This window comes from Mauremys reevesii, linkage group 18, assembly GCF_016161935.1.
Source record: "Mauremys reevesii isolate NIE-2019 linkage group 18, ASM1616193v1, whole genome shotgun sequence".
Lineage (NCBI taxonomy): Eukaryota > Metazoa > Chordata > Testudines > Geoemydidae > Mauremys > Mauremys reevesii.
In genome coordinates this window covers 15031290-15045171 of record NC_052640.1, presented here as the reverse complement: position 1 = coordinate 15045171, position 13882 = coordinate 15031290, and the positions used below count along the sequence as shown (strand labels likewise).

The 13882-nt window shown below is 40.0% G+C and overlaps 1 protein-coding gene across 13 annotated transcripts in view; it reads right to left on the bottom strand.

The window, feature by feature from the left end:
* Positions 1-13882, bottom strand: part of FBRSL1 (fibrosin like 1) — a 739850-nt gene that overhangs the window by 173668 nt on the left and 552300 nt on the right. The window lies entirely within an intron of this gene.

The following is a 13882-nucleotide window of genomic DNA, read 5'->3' as shown; positions in this document are numbered from 1 at the left end:
GGCTTAGAACTGTTGACCATTGCAGTCTTGGATTTTGCTGCCACTGTTTGCTTATTTATCTTTCCCCCAAAGCATAAAGATGTTTTGATTGTACCACTTATGATATATTTATAGGAAATGTTAAAAAATATAAAAAACCCTCCCTGAAATTTTCCATATTGTTCTTTCCAGTAAATGCAGTGAAAGGAAAGGAGGAACTTTTATCTTTGCTGCCTTCTCTCACCCTAGACAGAGATAATGTCTAGAAGAAATGGACTAGTTGTGCCAGAAGTAACGCATTTCTTAGTGGAGGAAAAGGAAAGGGTGTCGGGGGGCAGGGACAAGGTTTGAAGATGTGCTATCAGAAGACCAGCCATCCCACTGTGGGCTGTGAGACTGGTGGAGTTCACAGGCTAAAGAAAAAAAGATTTGGTCAGTACGGGTATAAAAGACCTCCAAGGAAACCAGATGGGTTTCAGGAAGGGTTACTGGTAACTCTTCTCTCTGTGATGTTGCTGTACTGATGCCCCAACACTGAGAGAGAAGGGCATGTGCTATTGGAGACGCTACGGGAAATTATCAAAAGCCAAAATCAATGGAAATTATCAAAAGCCAAAATCAATGGAATGTAAGTTTCTAGGGCACTCAGACTACGCCTACACTACAGGGCCTATGCTGGCATAGCCATGTCAGCATAGCTATGCCAGCATAGCCCCCTAGTGTAGATGCAGGGTACGTCAACAGAAGGAGTTTTTCTGCCAGCGCAAGAGGAACACCACTTTGAACCATGTTAGATATGCTGAGAGACCCATTCTTCTGTCAGAATAGTTGTCTATACTAGGGGTTAGACCAGAATAAAATCACACCCACTAACCAACATAGTTATGCCAATATAGGTTTTAAGTGTGCGTTGGGTGCTTTTGGAAATTGTATCTGCTGTCTTTTGAATTACATGCAAAATCAAGATCCTCCTAGCTAGTTGAAATCTTTCACCTTCAGCAAGAGTTGGGTTGCTAAGGCCTGTGTCTTGGCTCAACAAAAGTAATTACATTACATTACATTGCACTGAGCTACCTAATTTGCATGTGTATCCATGGTAAGTGTGCATGCAAATGTGGTCATGTATTTGCATACACATTTTTGCAAATGGATCTCTACTCTCTGTTTATTTAAAATGTTCCGCCAAAATAATATTGAACATGTGTGTACCTAAAACATATAAACAGTATGTGTGTGGATTGTTAGGACCAAAAACTCTACAGCTTACAATTTTACTCCACTGTTTGGGGCAATTGCTGAGATATACTGTAATATTTTTAAACCGTGCATATATGAGAGACTATATAGACTGAAGTTGGCCTCTGGTTTCCATAAACCTTTTTAAAGCCAATATTTTTGCTCCCATGAAGGAATCCTGGGCTACTTATTTTCCATCTTCGTAGAAGTGGTCAGATCAATAGTTCTGTGTATGTTACTTGGAAACATGTCACAACAGCTTCGAAAACCTCGTTCCCCTTTGTCTGAAATCGATTGCTGTAATATGCAAATATTAAGAGAAAGGAAGCTTTAAGTTTCCTCTTAGGATCCTTTGTGAATCCTTCAGAATCCAGACACCATTAGGATGGAAAATTAAAACCCTGCCAGCAGTTTACCGTCTCCCCTGAGCGCCAGTCGTTCTGTGATCGTAACACTTTGCTCCAAGCCATGAAATTCTAAAATTTGCATATTCTTCTCTTCAGGATTGTTTCAGCAAAAAGATCAACAATAGTGGAACTGGCTGCCCATTAAAATAACCATCTTGTCTTACAATCTTGCTCTCTCTGAAAACGACAAAGGAAACGCAGGATTTCCATGGCTCCTATGTGCTGGGGAAAAGATAACACCATGCAGTCTTGTTTTAGATGTTGCCACACACCCTATTTTTAGTTAACATGCAGGATCAGGAAAATCAAACTTGTGTTATAGTCTTTGAAAAGAAGCAAAGAGAAGTGCTATTCACTAGTCTTTTGTGAGAGGTTTTTTTTTTCAGCACAGCTTGAGCTCTGAAGCTTTTATACAAAAAAATACCCCCCCCCCCCCGAAGCAGTGTACAAAAATGGGGGGAGTAGAGAAGGTTTAACAAGCACCAAGTCATAGATTTTAAGCCGCTGCTAAAAATTTATGGATGTTTGGATCTTTGCCACACAGAACAGATTGGCAAGCTGATCAGAATCGCAGCAGGCTGCCTAATGAGTCCCACACAATTTTTCACCCCATATTTTTCCAATAAAAAAGCAGTTAAATACCAACCGCAGCCACAGCAGAGCCTGCCATCTGGCTGCTTTTTTCTCCAGCCATCATTAAAATGGTTCTTGGCAGTTTACACCTCGCTTTTTTCTCTACAGATGTGGAACGAATTTTCTGACAACCCTTGGATGAAACAGGGGACTTTATTGAGCTTTACAGATTAACTGCCTAACTTCTGGTCCTAATTTTAAGTGTCTTAGCACACCAGCGGCCTCATTTTAAGCGAGCTAATTGTAAGTATCTGAGCCCCACCGGCAACATTGGGCAAGTCACACTGAGATTTTAAATGAGCATTGAAAGGGGCTGTGTAACCAGTACTACCACCATGCTTGGGAAAGACTGGCCCATGCTGTGAGCTCCTGAGAGGTTCAGAAAACGTAAGGATAGTGTTCAAAAGGATCTACAGAGGAAAGTGAAGAATTATGGTTGAAACTGATCTATTCCATCCAAATGAGCATCAGCGGCTTCCAGCCATGTTTTGTTGTTATTGTGGTTGGTTTTTGTTCTGTGTTTGTACTGCTACCTCCATGCAGCAGTTTTTCAAGACAAGAAGTAACAGGACATCAAATTAGTGGTTATTCCATGGAGCCTTTGGAACAGTGGAACCAGTGACTAAAGTTGGATCCCAGAATGCACGGGCAGGTATTTTAGGCAAGGGGGAAAGCTTGGCTTAAAACCACTTGGCTTTAAAAAAAAATAAAAATGAAGGACTTGGAGGAATTTTTATAAAATCTACTTGCTCTTGGCAAGGACCTTATGTATGCAGTCATGGAAATGGCCCCATAATTGTACTCCAGAAATTAAGTTTTCATTCAAAATACTGAGCTTATTATAACCTTCAAGGCTGTGAAGATAACCTTCATAATGTAAACTAATGCTGTGATGTCTGCCTGAGTATGGAGACAGCCTGAAACAATTGCTCTGAGAAGAGCATGTTCCAATTCTTCTCAATGGGTGTTAACTCTGATGTCTACTGATGATACCTTATATACTAATATAGTTAGCTAAGTCACTGCTGATCATTTTAGCAGAAACACCCAACTAATGTACATCGCCATTGTTACTGGATATAGAGGCAGATTTTGGGCGGTGGAGCAGTTAGCTGCTGTCAAGGACTGATGAGATGGGAAGTTCAACCCTCGTGCTCCAATTTTAAAGTCACCTCCACCCGTGACGAAAAAGGTGTAGAAAAAGTAGACATGCATACCTTCCCCACTGTGCAAAAACGTCAACTGCCAGCAAGATGCCAACCAAAAATGACCTCCACCCCTTCCTGAGAGCCAAAGGCCCCAAATGTCCCCTTCCCAGCTGCCTAAATCACCAGCTTCATCCAAACAGTAGTGATGCACTTTCCATACACAATTCTGCAATACACTGGAAGTCTGGGGGCAACATAAAATGAACTGACATTAATATCAGAATACATTTAAAATAAAACAACAATTATGTATGTTTAGGGATAATTGTTGGTGGGGAGCAGCAAGGGACGGGATCCTATGGTCCTGGACTGAGGGGAAGATCATGTCACATCATACTGGAGTTTGAAATGGTAAAATTTGAGTCTAATGTGTAGTGGGGGATAAAGAGCCGTACTTATAGCAAAACAAATTTAAAACCAAACAAACGTGACAGAATAACTTCATGTCTTGTTCCATATTTAGTAAATTTTGTTCCTAAGAAATGTGTGAGTTTTTTTTTATGTATATAGTGACATTTGCACTTTTTTTATATAAACATTTTTACAGTATTTCATTACCCCAGAACACACCAGCTAATAGCCAAATCCCTAAAGCTGCTAGCAATAAAATCTGGCTCAAGAGTTGCCTCTGAATAACTTCTATTTCGTCAATGCTTTTGAACAGCAGGCTGGCTAATAAACAACTGAGCAGTAAAACTACAAGTTATCCAATACTGCCTCTGTCTTCTCCAGTTCAGGACCAGCTATAATATGATGTGGAAATATATCCATTGGCCAACCAGCCTCTGGGAATTCTTATGTTTCATGTCGGTTTGTCTTTATTTGGGTTATTTTGGGATATCCACAAAAATGAGTCCCAATTCCCTATCCCTTGCTCTCCACCTCCCCACAATCACACACTCTAGCAAGCAAAACATTCTGGCTGCTCAAATGTGGTCAGGGAATAGACTATTGCAAGGGAAAAAACACTAGCTTCATCTTAATGGTTTCCATCCAAATGATTCAGCCCAAAGGCTTTCCTTCACACAAGTCTAACACAATAGGATTTATAGAACTTGCTTGTGCTCTCTCACATTCTATCTATCCCTGTCAAGAGTTCTCAGCCCACAGAGGAGATAGCAGGGTAGCTGAGAACTTGCTCTGAATATAATTTTAATTTTATCATCTTTTTATTTAGGAATTAACTGCATCTAAGAGAGTTTGGCAGATTACCTGTGTATTGTAAACAGTCTTATGTTTTACAGACTCCTTTATAAGTAAGGTCCCAGCACTGCAACGTGGAATTCTGCAGCTGCAGGATCAGCCAGAGGGGCAGTTTCTCTCAAGCAAGTTTAATTGTACTTTCCGTATGGCAAGGCTGATGGAAAAACTGAAGGGAGAATTTTCAAGTGACTCTACAAGGTTACAGAGTTAAATAACAGGTGCCTCCTCATTCAGCACCCAAACATATATACAGTTGACTTGTGAGCTGCGTAAATCCACAGCTGGCTAAAGAACATCCTAAAATTCATATTACTGGGTTCCAGGGCTGCTCCACCACTGCAGCTTGTTTTCTTTTTCTGCTCAGTACTGCTACTTCTTTATGATTACTGTGTTACCTTTATGGATAACACTATGAGAGTGGCACCCAATACTGGTGCTGCTGTACTTATAGGTCTCTCAGTGGTCTCTTGTTCCCTACTATTTATAAGGTTATAACTAGGCTGTAAAAATTTTGCTGTGGGCTAAAATTTGGCATACCAGATCTTGCTCCTAAAAAGATTTTTTCCTCTACACTATACAAATAAAATCTCCATTGAAAGATAAAACACCACAAAAAAGAATTCAAGAAAACAAACACGGTTCACCATTATTTGGCAAGTCCATAATTTTTAGAAAAAAAACCCCAAAGAAACATACTTTTCTACAAAGAAAAAAAGGCTTTGTTCTTGGAACTGTGAGAAAACTACTTGAGTCCAAGTGATGTCCACAGGAAAGGAAAATAAACAGGCTCAGGAGCTCTGGGGATGCAAATAGGAGATCTGGACCCAGAGGGAGCTGGGCATAGGACACAATTCTATTTGGAAGCTATGGTACTCTAGAAATCCTGCCCCCTTTAAAGTACATGAGGGTTTTGCCACTGACTTCAGTGAAGCCAGGATATCAACTTGTATCTGGATGGGAGGCAGAAGTGTGTAGTATTTTGCAGCGGAGAGCAATTTCAAGTCCTGCCAAGCTGGTTAAAGCAGGGTAGATATTTTCTTTTTGATTCTGTTTTCCTGAAAAGTGTCAATGTAGCAGGACCATTCTGGATACAAGAGATTTCTTGGGTTACTCGAAAAGGGTACATATGCAGCTCTGTGGCTCACTCCCATAAACTGAGTTCATCTGTTTTCTGATGGTCTTTACTGTTTTAGAATTCACATCCAAAGCCCAGTTTCTCCTGGGAAATGGCCTCCCCCTAGATCTAATCTGTTTACTTCAGGGCGGGGAGAATTATTTTGGCATGTGAACAGGGGAGGTCATATACTGTGATGTACCTGAGAACAATTGCCACAGAAAGAGTTTTCTCTTGCCCCCAAGCATTTTGTTTTGCTGAATGCCCTTTGAATTTGGATCAGCATTTTAAACGGGGGTCTCCAAAGTTAGGATCCTAAATCCATATTTAGGCCCCTGCATAAAAGTGGCCTGATGTTCCAGTTATTGGGCTCAATAGAGAGGTAACTGGGTGAAATTCTGTGGCTCGAGTTATACAGGCGTCAGACTAGTTACTTAGATTCTGGCCTTAGTATCTTTGAATTCCAAGTTGCCAAGTGCTCATGCTGCGTGTTTTCTGCACCACTGAACATCAGGCCATTTTTATTCAGGTGCCTAATTTACAGGGTCCAAGTTTGAAACAGCTGGTTTTAATCTATAATGTTGATCAGGTTTCATTGGGTATTTGCTGTTTGTTCTCAGTTATTAACATTTGAAAATTAACTACTGCGTACAGACAATAACTTCCTAATGTTACCGAATACATGTTACTGTATTCACACTGTAAAGACTCCGCATCCTTGTTCTGATGCAAGACTTGGGTATAAGGCCATTACGGTGCTGTATTAAAAGCCTAAATATATATTGACACATATTTTTGCATTTACACAATGAGCTGTCAAAAGCACACTGCAACCACCCTCACACAGCCATTACAATTTGTCACATTGGGCTCCATGTGCCACACCAGAATCATATTAATTTATTCACTTAACTAGTGTTGTGAAAAGAAAAGGAAACTGATGGAACAGCAGCAAAATTTGACTTCAACCCACAGAAACAAGTCAGGACAAATCAGAAGTCAACTTTGAATTCACTCACTTTTGCCCTCAAAAGGTAGAACGGACGTCTTCAGAGAGTGGGTAACTGTGCGTACAGTGTGATAAGTTTGAGGCTGCTTCATATCTGCACATATGGGGGAAAAGCAGCAGCAAAGAGACATGCAACTGTTGTACCTCACTTTGGCATCCCTACAAATCTCCATGGGTCCCTCCAGACACAGTCCCAGAGGGTGTCACCAGCATGTTTTACCATATCTGGTCTCTCCATATCTTTCACACATTACCCCTCTCACTGCAGCAAATCCTGGCTGACCACCCTTCCCCATGGCCGGTAGGGCCATAACCACAGCAGAACCCGAATGTGTGCAGCAGTTACTAGAAACCGCTGCAGACGGTCTGCATCCCCTATACCGCTCTGAAAGAGGCACAGCCAGTGGATTCATTTTTACAGGGATTAACCAACCATACAACCACACCTCACTCTTCCCCTGAACAAGGAGCGTTTGAAGTGTAGCTGAGGAGGGAAGGTTCACAGGTGGTCCTTCCACTCCAACTTGCAGCAAGGCTTTTGTCCCCATGTGACATTTGCAGACTCTCTCAAGTGCAGAGGCCTACAGGCAGGAGTAACTTGCATGGGGCCAGCAGATGGTTCAGAATATGGTGCACATTAACACACTCTTTCTGCATGCCTGCCTCTGCAACAAAAGTGAACAGGGCTGGGATTTAGTCTCTATACAGTCTCCAAAACCTAGGTCACAGCATGATGAGTCCAACGCAACTGAGAAATCTTTACTGTCATTACAAGCTATACAAGTATTGCCAAAGATTTAAAAAAAACCAAAACACTTCAATCTTAGTTTTCTATTGCTTTATTTCCGTGGGTTTAAAGAGAGGCACGCTAATGTTTTTCTGAACTGTTCTTTTCATTATAACAGTGAATGATTTACAAATTGCTTCAGTTATGATGCAGGAAAATGTTACACACATGCAGGATTATGGGCTATGTTATCCTGCAACTTGCCAAGAACATCTTTCAAGGAAGAAATCATTCTCCCTCTAGGTTTGTTTGTAAACAAATATATATGGCATTCCTAAAATAAATGCAGCAATGGATGTTTTCTCACCTGATACTATCAGGCACTCTAAGTAAACTCGGGAGTTTCTTGTGAACTGAGCTGGGCATATGTTCTTTTCCTGTTGGGACATATGCCTTTATAGAACTGCCTTTTAGAGAATTCCCCCCAAATATTTTTGGAATAGCATTTTTATTACTCAACCTACCCATGTACCGTGTGCCTTCAGCATTGAGATTTTATTTTTCCAAAATACCAAGCATGTGCACGTTGAGATTTTTTTGGAGGCTTTTAACTTAGCCAGATTTGGTTGAATTTCACAGTGATGGCAAAAAAGCAGATTTCTGACACCAGAGCCATCCACTGCCAAATTTCAAGTCCCTGCTCCAAAGCATGGCAACATCAGAGCTTCTGAACAAAACAGTTGCAAGAATTTTTTATTTTTACCATGGGCAAAACAAAGTACTCTCTTCTAATCTCATTCTTGGAAATGGCTGAACACTTTTAGCTAAAACTTTCAAAAAAAATTCACCCAGAGGCAGACATTTAGCATGGAAAATTTCAGCCTGAACAGTTTAAGGTTGGCAAAGTTATAAGCAGCAAAGAGTCCTGTGGCACTTTATAGACTAACAGACATTTTGGAGCATAAGCTTTCGTGGGTGAATACCCGCATCCGACGAAGTGGGTATTCACCCATGAAAGCTCATGCTCCAAAACGTCTGTTAGTCTATAAGGTGCCACAGGACTCTTTGCTGCTTTTACAGATCCAGATTAACACGGCTACCCCTCTGATACTTGAAAGTTATAAGCAGCTGCCATCAGGGTCTTATATAATGAGAGGTGTCAGGCAAACGTAACTCTATGAAGCACTACCAGTTCCATCTATAAGTACAGTAATGCACTCACGTATGTCAGATCTATACACCATTGTCATGAAGCTGTTTTTAAGGAGTTAAGAATCATATATGTTATTGTGAGACATGATGTTTATTGTGAAGGACTGTGAAGCTGAAATGCAAGAAGGCATAACCTTACAACTAAAGAGCTTTATAGTAGGGGGACACAGATTAAATCATGAGTACTCTAGAGAATTTAAAGACTCGCCCATTATTCACAGAGATCTGGAATCACTTTCCAGACATTTTGGGTGATTGCAATACAAACTTTACCTAGACTATTAAAGGCTACGTCCAATTAAAATACGTAAATTCCCACCCACAGGATCTACAGATACAAAGCACTAAATAAAAGCAATGTATTTTTATCCTCACCACTGTTAATCTTTGTAGGGATTTTCACATATGATAGATAGTTCCTTATCTAAATTTAAACATAACTCAAGGATCTACAAGTCCAAAATAACAATAAAATAATATTAAAAAAAAAATCGAACAATGGAGGTAAGTTAGAAAGACAGAAAAATGAGCAGTGTTTGGAAAGGCACAACATTTCCTCCCTCAATCCTATTCCTTACTAACTGTGTGTTATGTTCAACTTTCTCTAGGGAACTGGCCAAAAGTTAAGAAATTATAACCAAGTGAATCAGTTTGGTATTACACTTAACCCTTCTAGAACCCCAAGGATGTAGTTAGCATAATGAATTACCGACCATATATTGATATAAATTTTTGAAACATATTAGAGGCATCATGGCCTAGTAGATTGAGCATGTGGCTGCAAAACAGGATTCCAGCATTCTAATCCTGGCTTGGACACTGACTGCTGCGACCTTAGTAGATCACGTAAGGCCCAACTCTGCTATCCAAACTCATGCTGAGCGGTACCCAACAACCGTAATGATAAATGATTTCAATGGGGCTACTAGCATAGTAGGGTGTGTCTCGTGTTCTATGAATATCTATGGCCTGTGTTATACAGAAGTCAGACTAGATGATCACAATGGTCCCTTCTGGCTTCAGAATCTATAGGAATAAGCCATCTTGATTTCTCTGAGGCAATGGCAATTTCACCATTGATTTCTAGGGGACCAGAATTTAACCGTATCTACTTCCCTTTCATAAAACTAGGATCATACTTACAGACCTCATAGAGGACTGTAAGGATACATTCATGTTTGTTCAGAATTCTGAATATTGACAATGGTATGTGTCATGTATTATTTATGTGTATTAATTAAAATACTTTGGCTGAAATTTACAATCCAGTTCATTAGACAGAATGACATAAACCCAGTACTCACTCACACACTTGTCACTAGTCAGACCCTAAATCTAGTCACAGACTAAAAAAGTTACACCTCTTTCCTACAGAGAACTACTGTTTGCTTAGATGTTAACATTAATTTCACATCGTTCTCGGAGTCTGCTCGTGCTCTGCTGACTTCAATGATGCAGGATCAAAGCATTAGTTTCTAGATTCTCCACAAAATCATCATATAAGGCAGTGAATATTTTTACTCTCTTTATCAGAAAACAATGGATGCTGTCTTTTTTGCCACGCAGGGACAGATCCTCAGCACATGTAAATTACCAGGTAGGCCTAATTTATATCACCCGAAGATCTGTTCCACTGGTATCTCCGTTGGGTTTTCTCTTAAAATTTCCCATCAGTGCAATATAATTGGTACAGGTCCCGCAGGGGTAACAATAACAAGAAATCTGGTGCAGCCATGGTACCATCATGTTGTTTAATTCTGATCAGAGAAAACCTGGGTGCTATGGTGGTAAAAAAGGTTGGTAGCTGCCAGCATCTCATCTACACTAGAATTCCCAATGCTGGAGCTGCCAGCAATGAGAACTTTTAAAGAAAAGGTAGAGACAAGGTCAATGATGCAAGCATGTTCCCTTGAAGTCAGAACTTTGAACGTTATCAGCTGCAGACACTGGACAGATATTTACCATAATATGGGGAACTATTATTACTCCTTGAGCTAGAAATGTGAACTCTAATTTAGCAATAATGTCATTAGCCTCTGGATTCATTATTATGTCTCAGAGTTGCAACTCGTGGACCAATAACTTTTCAGCAACTCCAGTCCCTGTTGGTATAAATGTATATCCCCAGCATGCCAGTGAGAAGAATAACCTACCAATAAAACCTATTATTTCTCTCATAAGACTAACTTTCAAAGTGAGAAAATGTCCTGCTATTGTCATATTTCTGATTTCACATGTGTTAGCTTCGCTGTGTGTGTGCGTGTGCGCATGTGTGTATATTTTTTACATAATATATAATGGAGAAAAGAAAATTAACACTACTAATATTGTCCCCTGAGGTAAACTTCCTGCTGGGTCTGTAACTTTTAATATTTACATTACTATGAGAAAATCTTGGTTCATGACTGGCTGAGAACACTAATGTGACAAGTCATCACATTTCCAAAGCCCAAGGCCAAGCCTTTCAAAAAGCAACTAGGCCTAGAATTGTAAAGGTATTTAGGCTCCTAACTCTCATTGAAATCAATGGGAGTTAGCTGCCTAAATACCTTTAAAAACCCAGGCCCTAGTGATTTTGGGTGCCTCCATTTTCGAGTCTCCAACCTGACACACCTTAAAGGAGCCTGTATTTCAGAGAGCAAGTGCTCACCACTGTTTGTGACTCAGGTCCCTTTGACGTGTCTCAAGTTGGGCACCTCAAAGTGGAGACTCCACAAATCAATTATCATTTTTAAAAATCTTGGTTAATATTTACGTCACACTAAATATAAAGTACACCTCTACCTCGATATAACGCTGTCCTCAGGAGCCAAAAAATCTTACCACGTTATAGGTGAAACCGTGTTATATCAAACTTGATTTGATCTGCCGGAGTGCGCAGCCCCGCCCCCTGCCCCCCAGAGCGCTGCTTTACCGCGTTATATCCGAATTCGTGTTATATCGGGTGGTGTTATATCAGGGTAGAGGTGTATACAACAGTTACCTCCCTATATCTCCGCAGAGGTTGATATCTATTCAGTTTTTCTCTATTTTGTGTACATGTTTTTCTCTATGTATATATTGGCATATTCTATACATTTTGTCTATCTATACTGAACATTTTTAAATGAACAGGTAAACAAACCATCAAGGCCAGTCTTCATATTCCTCTGTTCATTTATAATGTTCATTTCCAGCCCTTTAATTTTGGGACAAAATACCTGCTCACTGGTTCTAATACAACAAAAGGCAGTTCTCAAGTACTGTACAAGTATATCAGTAAAATACTGTACCCCACCCAACAGGTTTTCAAAATAGCCAGGCACTTTAACTGGCAACACACATATATAGGCGAGGGGAACATAAGGGGTGGGGCAGTAAAAGAAAGAGGGCTTTTAAAAAAATATTATTTCTTTGACATAAGGCAGCCTTCCCAGACATTATCAATAATCACTGTTCCAACTGTCTGATGCATATGCTGGCCTGCTCTGTTACACGAAGTGGCTCTCTGCTGGAAGAGGCATTAATTATGAGCAGGCAAGAAGAAACTTCTGTGACGGTGACAGTGGCTGCTCCAGTGGATGATTCTCCCTGTGCTAAGCTTGTTTTCATTAACTTTCTAAATAAACGATAAAAGGCCTGGGACACAGGCAATGGGAAGACAAAACCATAATCACTGGATTATCTGGCTGACTTCCTATATGCAGACAAGGAAGCATCATTTATATCTGTGTGTGCGCCTACGCAGATTTCCTGTCATAACTCAACCATCAGTATAAATATTAGCCCACTGGGAGCTTGAAGTTTTGGCTACCTTTATGATGCTGAGGTTTAAAAACAAAAACAAAACAAACAAAACCCTCACGGTATGAGGTTTCATATTAGGCCTGTGACTTAACAAAATAAGATAATGAGGACAGAGAAATCAGTGGCAGAAAGACTGTTCTCATATTGGTACAGTGCTGCCAATCCTCATGATTTTATTGCAAGTCTCACCATAGCTGTTGTTTCTTGTAAAGCCACAGCTCCTAGAGTCATGTGATTAAGTTGGAATCTCAGATTTCATTAAAAAAAAAAAAGTTTCTAGCTTTCTTAGCTGTGTAGAAAAGCTTGAAAATATGACCCCCTAAAGGCTCAATCACCAGAAGACAAATAAAAATATCCCTGGTTCAATATTTTCTAAAATGTTGTGGTTTTTTAACCCAATCTCATGATTTTTGGAGCCTGACTCAGAATTTTTTAGGGGTTAGCTATACTGCTGGTGTAAATCTGGAGCAGCTCCATTGACATCAGTGAAATTAAACAATTTAAAAATATTATAATAAGGGAGAAAAGAATCAGGCTAAGAGAAGTAACAGCTGTGATTACTCATGCAGACTGTGCATTAGGAAAGATCAAAGACTCATTTTTTTTACAAAAAACTTTGGTTCCGTTTTTATTTGTACTGAATTAGGGAAAACTTGGAGCAAATATGGGCTAAGTAGCCAGGTTAGCCCAAAATTCTTCAATGCTCTTAGAACACAATATTAATACTATCAGTGGATGGTTGATGCTCAGTTAATCTGAGAGAAATTTATGCCAGCTGTTGTAGGAGGCTTCAGTCATTCAAATGCAAGGTAGATTTCCTCCCCCCACATGATCATACCTGGATAGGGATGGAATAGAAGTAAACATGACCTTTTGTTGAAAAGTCCTATCCTGCCCCCAGATTTCATTGCTCAGAAGATCATCCCTATCTTGCTGACACAGGGAACAGCGACTAGCAAGAATGGTTTTAAAGGTTAAACAACTGAACCTTCTGTCATGTTTTTTTTAAAAAACAGGCAGACAAGAGCACTACAAATCAAGCAAAATGACCTCTCAGCAGAAGCAGAGGGCAAAGGTGTACACAGCATTATCCTGTTTGGAACACAATACACAGAAACTCTGTTCACACTCGGATTCTGTAGAGAAAACAATTGTCTTAATCATAACCCCTTGGAGCTAGCAACTTTCAGGCACTGGTTTTGTATCAGGAAATGCCAGATCTTGGCAGCAAACATGTTACCAATATGTCTGATAAAACAACAGTGTTCTCTGTATGTGTATTATCTCCAAGGTCTGAAGAAAATAGAAGCTAAAAATCTGAAATGTCCTCTTCCGAAAAGAGGCACAAAAGCTATGGACTGTCTTTCC